We start from the raw sequence: 9177 nt of genomic DNA, 5'->3' as shown, positions 1-9177 counted from the left end.
AAAGAAAGAAGGTGAGAAAAAAAATATATATTGTATATATAAATGATTGAATCAAAATGAAGATTGTGTCAAATTCAACGGGATAAAAAGAGTACATTTTATGTATCATTACTAATAAATTATATTATCAATTGTTGTATTGTTTTAATAAGAACGAGCAAAATTAAATATCTAATTCTCAACTTAATTTTAAATTATAAGAAAGTCGGTCTGCTTAGTATAAGAATTATAAGTTTGCATTATTTAGTGGTTAAAAGCTTTTCTTTTCATCTTTATAATAATGTTCTTTCTCATCACTTATAGAAAAATTAATTTTTAATTTTCCTCTTGCCTATAAAAAATCATAGATTAAATGAATGATTAAAGATTTTCTCGCTTACCCTTATAACAATGAGTCTAATCTATATGAAAGATTAGTTCAGATTGCTTATAATTGATATTAATCGCAACCAAAAAAAAAAAAAGAATGGGACTCACTACTTTATTATAGCAAAAAAATTTACAGAAAAATTTAATGGCGTCGCCCGGACTCGAACCGGAGACCTTCAGTGTGTTAGACTGACGTGATAACCAACTACACCACGACACCTTATTGTTCACAAATACTATTACATATATAATATAATAATCACAGCTTCAAAGTAGACTGCCTACTTTTTAGAAGCATTATCTCGAAACTACTAGTAATCGGTACTAATGGTAGAATAGCTCCATAATTCAATCCCTATCACCCTTCTTAATCTAGGCAACAAAACTACCTTTCAAAAAAAAAAAAAAAAAAACAACAAAATTAATTTTTTTTAGATTCGGTTTATACCTTAAAAAGTGGTACTTACTTCAATTAGACGAGACATGATTCTCTTTAACAACAAAATGACTTCATTCCCTTAAAATGACTATTTTCTAAAATTATTTCACATTAATTAAGTGTCATCCATGTTATATATATTTTGTAAATAAAAAACTTTCGAAGTTATTAATTGACACTCACATTTTCTTGTTATGTTGGATGAAGTTAGAGAATAATATTTTATGATTATAAGATCATAACGAAGTATAGAAAATAATTTGTTAGATTATGTAATTTTTATTTATGTAAAGATGTAATAATGCATGTGTCCATCAAAAACAAATTCTTTGTTTTATAAGGCTGTATATAATGATTTTTTTTATAAAGTTTTAACGAGAGCTCCTTAAAATTCGAAAATAATGTCGATTGATTATGGTTATGGTTGTTACTTATAATGTTTATTCATGTATGAGACTAATCGCTATTAACCTTGTACAATTTAGCTTGTATAAATAAAAATGATTGTTGATGAGATTACTTTTGAGGTTTAACGTTGCAATCTAGTCCTTTTGTTTAAGGATCACCGTGAAACTAAGAAACATAAGCTTGTCCATAAGGGTGTGTCTAAAGATCACATTGATGCCTAAGTCGATTTATGCATTGAAAAATTGAAAAGGGTGCCTAGATTATCACAAACAGGTGCATAATGACCTTTAACTTGGTGCATGACAAAATCGACTTACTGTTCACTTGTCTTTTTAGTAGTTTCATTTTTAGGAAAACGCTAAAACACGTCAGCAAAACATCACTCCCTGATTTGAATGTCTTCCATGGGCCTTTGGAATTAAGTAGCTCAAGATCCTTTGATTATCATATTTTAATGTTCGCAAAAGACATACTTCCCACAACTCACATTTTTCTACCAATGGCCTCAAATTTAAATAAACATTATTTGTAGTACTACTAAATACTAATACAAGTTGCCTAAAAATCTAGGGTAGTCAAACTATTAGATCCTAACCAATAATTAACATAAAGGCTAAGCTAAGCTAATTAGAGTACAAATAAATCATTCATTAACACTCCAAACTCCAAAGGCTAGCTACCTAAGTACTATACATCTTTAATGTATGTAGGATTATTAGCCCATACAATCTCATAACGACTTACAATATTTTAATTTTGGAAAATTTATCCAGAATAATCCAACCTATTCACGATTTTCCTACAATAATCCCTACTATCGATTAACCATGAATAATCCGAATTTAGGAGGGTCTTTTCCTTGGGTACACCCGGGTGACCTGCTACCTATTGTAGCAAGTCATTTTGAATATAAAAAAAGATAAATATTTTAAAAAATGGAAAATTTACCCAGAATAATCCAACCTATTTACGATTTTCCTACAATAATCCAAACTATTGACTAAATGCCATAAAATTACCTGTTGCACCGGTAAAAACAAGAGCAACAACAGCACAGGTTAAGTGAGTCAATAGTTGGGATTATTCATGGTTAATCGATAGTTGGGATTATTGTAGGAAAATCGTGAATAGGTTGGATTATTCTGAGTAAATTTTCCTTTAATTTTTTTTGTCGTCCTTATGTGGCATGCTGTATTTACGGTTTGATTGTGTGTACCATCATCATAAAATTAATATTCCGCTAAAATTAGGGTCCGAGTGAGAAAGATAATTAGATAACAGACAATATACTCATACATGTATCCCTCTAAAGAAAGTGTTAAAGGAATGAGGTAAATTTTACATCCAAACGTTGATTGTGTAGATATATTAACTAATTCCGTCCCAGATAATTATCACAGTTATATGCATTACACAAAAATTAAAAAATAGTTAAACAATTTAAATTGCATATATTCTATTAAACAGAATTAAAATCTAATAGTGTAATAAAAGAAAATAAAAAAGACATTTTTATAGAAAAATATATAGCAATATAAATAAGACAGACAAAAAAAATTACACCAAACTTTTTAGAGACATAGGAAGTAGAAGACTGTGTAAAATATATTTAAAAAAAAATTACTCCAACTTGTTATTTGTCTAATGTCATTAAAGAACCCTAAAAAAGAAAGAGTGAGAAAATAATACAGTCAAAACCGAGCTAAAGGGTTTTGTCCTGTAACTGAAAGACATAGCTGTAAGACCGGTTTTTTTGGAAAATGACAAATAACAAAAAACCCCGGTTTGACAGTGAGCCGGTAACCGGCGACGTTCCCGGTTACAGTCCATATAGCTCCTTAGCACGTGTACTTGTCCATGTGGGGGTGACTCGGCCACATTTTTGCTATATAATCTTTTTGCAGGAAGCCATTATAATAGTAATTAAACTATGAGCTAATAACCTTTTGAAATTCTAGATATATTTTTGTTCTTCTATTTTACTTTACGGGTATTTTACAAATTACTGATAACTAATTGAAGCGGCTGATATAACATAGTATTGTATAAAATAACTTGATTAGCTGATTTTGATCTTGCTGGTGAAATATCTTGTTGTAATTTAGTTGATTCATAATAACAACTTATATTATTCAAGTAATTTACTAAATGCTAACATTAGAGTGTTTTTGCAATTGTTTGATAACTGATTGATGTGGTATATATTACGTGCTAGTTTTATCAAATGACTTGACTAGTTGATTTTAATCTTATTGTTAAAGCATATTTTTGTAATACAACTGATACAGAACAACAAATTATTTCAGCTAAGTAAGCTATTGCACTATATAAGATTGATTGAAAATAAAACTATTTATTTGTACTTAAATCAATAATTAAAATTGTCCTAGCAAACTCTTTGTCAAATACCCTATTATCACATTTTTATTTTAAGTAGTTGTTTTTTATATACCAGATCACTTTCTTACCACATTTATAATCCTTAATTTACTTTTACTCGATCGTCTCTCCATAATACCTTAGTTGTTTCATTAATACGATCAACTTATATATATCTTTTTACTTGTAATATATGGTCCATAGATTATTAGTACAAATCATGTTTGATAAATTAAATTTGTGTGTTTGGATTGCTAGTAGTTATAATTGGAATATGGAAAAGATTGGCTGGTAGTGAATTCGATTTATGTGATCAAGTTGTAGCTTTTGTAATGCAGGCAGCTGAATTTTGGGGGAGAGGGAATGAAGTAGAGCATGTAGTAGTTACTTCTTTCTCTGTTACTTGCAAGCCTTTCGTTTTTATTAGTTTTACAATATTTATTATATTGCTATATACTAAATCTGTTCTGAATTACTTGCTACATGACGGTTATTTGCACTATTAATCATTTAAACTTATTTTATATATTACAGCTAATGCGTAAAAAATATAATCAAATAGGATCTTATTTGAATCGTTTAATATCATCTTTTATGATATTAAATGAATAAACAAACTTATAAATTGTCCTATGTACTCCTACTTTATTCGTACTTCCTAGTTCATACCTCAATAACGTTACACTTTGTTGTTATTTAAGAACAATAATGATATTTTTCTATCAACAAATCATTTTCTTAGTACTTGTATTAAACCGAAATGGTGTTAATACTCCCTCTCTTTTCATTTCATTTGTTCTTCTCATTCACTTTTTACGTAGATCCCAATGCAAACATTAAAAGTCAAATAATTTTAATTGTGAGTTTTCAAAATTTATAAAAGGTTGATATTTAGAAAATATATATTGATACGAATCTAAAAAAAAAAATCTCATATAGATTGATGAGAAATCATAATTGAAATTTAATACTAAAATTTGTAAATTCTATTTGATAAAAATATATGAAAACGGAAGGGAGTATTATGAAATAGGGGTAGGATGTAGCTTAGCTTTGGGAAGAGGTTGGATGGGAAGTGTAAGTGCCTAAAATAAGGGGTCTTGGTCTAGCACTTATTTTATGTTGATCTCTTAATATAACAATGCCACCATTCACCAACTCTTCTTCCAATCAAAAACATTAATTTTGTCTATTTGATTACTTTGGAAGTACCATTATATGTTTTTCCAATGCAAGTGTAGGACAATCTCCGTATATAGGCCATAGGATCTTTCTTTAGTCTTTACCGTTTAGGATAGCTGCAAGAACGGTCCATTTTTAATTTGATCAGAAATTGTAATTTTCATTCTTAATTTAAAGATGATTTGAGATAAAATCTGAGTTTAATTTAAGTGTTTGAATTCGTTTATCAAATTTTTAGTTTTACCTCAAATAAAAATTCATTCAATAAATTTTTAAATCGGACAAAAACTTAAATATTTAATATAAAAAATTGAGTGAATATTTCTTTAGTGAGGCCTTAAAAGCTCTATATTTGACCTTTTTTATATGAAATTCTTTTTGTAAAATATAATTTTTTTTTTTAAGAAAAGTCATAATGATGATTTAAAAATTTTACCTTTATTCCGTTTGGTCGACTTAATCCAAAAACAATTTAACTTACTAATAATTACCCCATTTGAAATTAATCTGACCAAAATATTAATGTTGTTTAAAACACACTTGTCCATCATTTTAACAAGTCTAAATTAGAATTCATGCTATCAAGTATCAACTGACTAAAGCCTTGTTTGATTCAAATTAAGCTTATTTTTAAATTGAATTTATTTTTACATCATTAAATTTATTTTAATCTAATTCATTATCTTTTATTTTAATATTTGTAATTACTATTTTTGACTACATTGAGCAATTTTTACTAATATGATATTAACATTAAAGAATTAATTTAAATTTTTATTGAATATCATGATCATTTGAATAATAAAAAAGAAAAAAAGTGAAGTAGAATTCTGATCGAATAGAATAAAGAAGTTTAGAACAACATAATTTCCTAAGTCATAAATAAATGAATATACTCAAGAAATACAAGAATTTCAATTGTATTGTTCATCAATTATGTTCTTTTACATATACTTTTTTATATATAATGTAAAATATAGTCAACAAAAATTATATTTTATTCGTCTTAATACGCATTTTCATAATACATAATGTAACAAAAATATTTAAATTTTTATAATATTAAATAACAAAAAATAAAAGTATATCAAAAAAAATCATAAAAAGTATGAACATAATAAATTTTTATTTTTTAGTGATCATGCAATTTTGTTTGTATATTTAATATCTACTGACGTAACTCATCCTTGTTACTGGGAAACAACAATAAAAAAATTTGGTATGTGTGTTTCACAAAGCATAAGTTCGTCCACCTAATTTCAAAATTCCCGGCTTTAAATTATTTGTTGTGTCCAATCTTTAGGTATACATAGATTTTAATGTCAATCGTTGTTCTTTAAACATTGTCCAAAATGCAAACGAGTTGTTCTGTCTATTTGAATTTGCTATTAAAAATTACATATTATAAAAAAAAAATAATAAGAAAAAAAAAATAAGAAAAACAATATATTAGTTTTAGTAACAAATTTAGAGTAATAGTGATGAAAATCCTTGATTTCCCACATCTTTTCTACCATTATATGTCCATTTAATTATTTATTAGTATTATTCACATTCTCAATACTTTTAAGCATGTTATATTATTGATATTCCAAAATAGTATTGCATTAATATTGACACTCAAAGAAGTGTAAATTAGTAATGTAATTCACAATTATAATCATAAATCATAACTATAAATATAATAAAAAAATGAAACATAACACTTGGCGATTTCTTAGAGTTTTGCCAAATGTATTAATTTAATAGGATTATAATTAATTCCATGACAATTTATTCTTCTAAATAAATTTAAAGTTAGATTAAGTAATTACTTTTAGTAAGGCTACAATTGATTGAGTAAAAATTTATTTTTCTAAATAAATTTAAAACTAAATAAGATAAGTATCATAAATCATAAATCATATCTTCATACAATTAAATAAAAGAGTTGATATGTGACAATTGTCATGTTTATAGCACTCTTGCCAAATGTGGGAATGTTATAGGTGTTGTGCTTATGTGATATTAATTTTACAACTATAATTTAAAATCTACACAAAATTAAACAGAATAATTATTACCGTATTAAAGATCATTTGTGACAATTAACTCTCTATAACAAGTTGATTTAGTAAAGCTTTTAAAAGTGGTATAATTATAAAAAAAATAGTTATATTTATTTAAATTAGTTACAGAAAAAATTAATTATGAATTACTCTAAAATTTTATTTATTTTATTATAAAACTTTAAATAAAAAGGTAAATATAATACTTTTTTATACATGTTAATTAAATATGCTTGCATTGCACGGATTTCTGTATTAGTATTTTATAAATTTTTAGTGTCTAAAATTGCAAAATAGAGTACATGATATAGAAATGGCCCAGTTAGCTGAATAAAGCATCATATATATGTTCTGATAGATCGTTAAGGTCGTTTGTTTGTACATAAATATTAATTTAAAAGTGTGAATCAAATAAAATTTTTTACATTTAAGAAAATTTTCTTTCGTTATCAAATAATAGACTTTTTAAATTATTTTCAATCCTTGAAATTTAAATTATTTTCAATTCTTGTAAATTAGAAATACTCAACTCAAGTAAAAACTTAAATAGACAGTAAAAGCTTTAAATACATTATACTTGATGATAAGACTAATGAAACATACTAATTTGGATTTATGTTTAATTAGTTAATTAACTTCTTAATAATTAAGTGAAAATAATTAAAGTTGGAAAGTCATATATACAATATCTATTCGTTAGAAATTAATGAGCAAACTAACATGAAAGCCACTCCACTAACTATGATTAGACAATAATTAGTGATAAAAGATTAGCAAAAGCCTAAAATTATATAACTAAACATAAGATTAAGGAAGTAATAGTATAGTTTAGAAGTCCAACTCAGCAAAGTTAGAATGACAAATTAGCACACAATTCGCCACATAAAAACATGCACATACATGCACCCAAAAGCCCAGATTTTTTTGGTGGAAGTCACCCTTTATTTTTTAATTATTTTTTTATTTCTTTGTCTTCAGTACAGACAAATTAGAACTCCAAATTATGAGTCAAATTATTATTTATTTAATACTAATTTATAATTATTTAAATTAATTACATTATTTAGTGATTTAGTTGAAGTATAAATTTAATGGAACCTGATTTTCTGGAGAAACAGTGGACCACTACCATACTCTTCCCCACTCGTGGGCACGACCTATTGCCGGGTAGATTTTTTTTTGAATTTGAATAATAATAATAATAAATAAATGTAAATAATAAATAAACAATAAATTAATAATAATAATAATAATAATAAATAAATGTAAATAATAAATAAACAATAAATTCTAAAAACTAATAAATAATAATTAATTTTGGAGTATATATTCTATTTTTAAGAATTGATCATCCACTTGGATATGTGAAAAATCTTGATTTGTAAATGACAACATAGATTTTGCGCTAATAATAAGTCCTTTGAATCAAATTTGTGTTTAAGTTAATATTAAATAATAAGTTTAACACTAATTCTTAAATGAGACCGTCTCATGGTGAGATCATCTCTATTGAGTTGACACAATATACATTTTTTGTCTAAAAATGATTACTTATAACGTTAAATTGATCACTTATAATTTTAATATAATAACTTTTTATAGTCTTATAACCTTAAAACGATTATTTATGATCTTAAAGTAATTAATTAAAAAATAGACTATTATATGAATCCATCTCATAATAAAATGGTCTCATACAAGACAAGCAGTAAGTTTAAAATGATCAATCCAAATCTAATATTTTTTCCCAATTTTTATTGTACATACCTATATTTGCACATAAATTAATGTAGTGGGTGTATGTTGTAGAGAAGTTCAAATATTGTCGTCCTTCCGTATAATGAGATTAAGAAATAATGCCTAATGGTGAGGCTTTAAAATAGATAAATTACTTATAATTCATCTGTTCAAGCCATTTATCCTTAATAACTATTGGTATGAAGACGCAAATTGAATAGGACAGAGGAGTAAGTTAAGTTTAGACATTTATTTGAAAAAATGATTAGACTTGACCCGCCCCAAGACTCCCAACCAATTAAAAAAATTCTTTCAATGATTTTATAGTCAGATTTTATATTTTATTGGGTTGATCCACATATAAATATAATAACTTCATATAAAATAATTTTAAAACATGAGAATATTTTTGTAAAAATCAAGCCTAATAATGATCCAGCACCATCTAACCCGACCCGTTATCAATCCAACTCGTTGATGATCTATATAAAAGTGACTCAACTCTTGACCCATTGTATCAACTCTCCAATGAACAACTCTAGTAACCATGGGTGAAGCCACATCGCGGGTCGGGGCAAAGTCCGATCCACCCAACTCTTTACATCAAAGCCCCTT

The 9177-nt window shown here is 26.2% G+C and overlaps 1 non-coding gene across 1 annotated transcript; it reads right to left on the bottom strand.

Annotated features, from left to right (window-relative positions):
- Window positions 1–515: 515 nt before the first annotated feature.
- Window positions 516–589, bottom strand: TRNAV-AAC (transfer RNA valine (anticodon AAC)). The gene has a single exon. It is a non-coding gene; the product is annotated as a tRNA-Val (tRNA).
- Window positions 590–9177: the final 8588 nt, after the last annotated feature.

Source organism: Amaranthus tricolor, chromosome 2 (genome assembly GCF_026212465.1).
Source record: "Amaranthus tricolor cultivar Red isolate AtriRed21 chromosome 2, ASM2621246v1, whole genome shotgun sequence".
NCBI classification, from domain to species: Eukaryota; Viridiplantae; Streptophyta; class Magnoliopsida; order Caryophyllales; family Amaranthaceae; genus Amaranthus; species Amaranthus tricolor.
The sequence above is the reverse complement of the archived record's forward strand: the minus strand, read 5'-3'. Positions and strand labels throughout refer to the sequence as shown.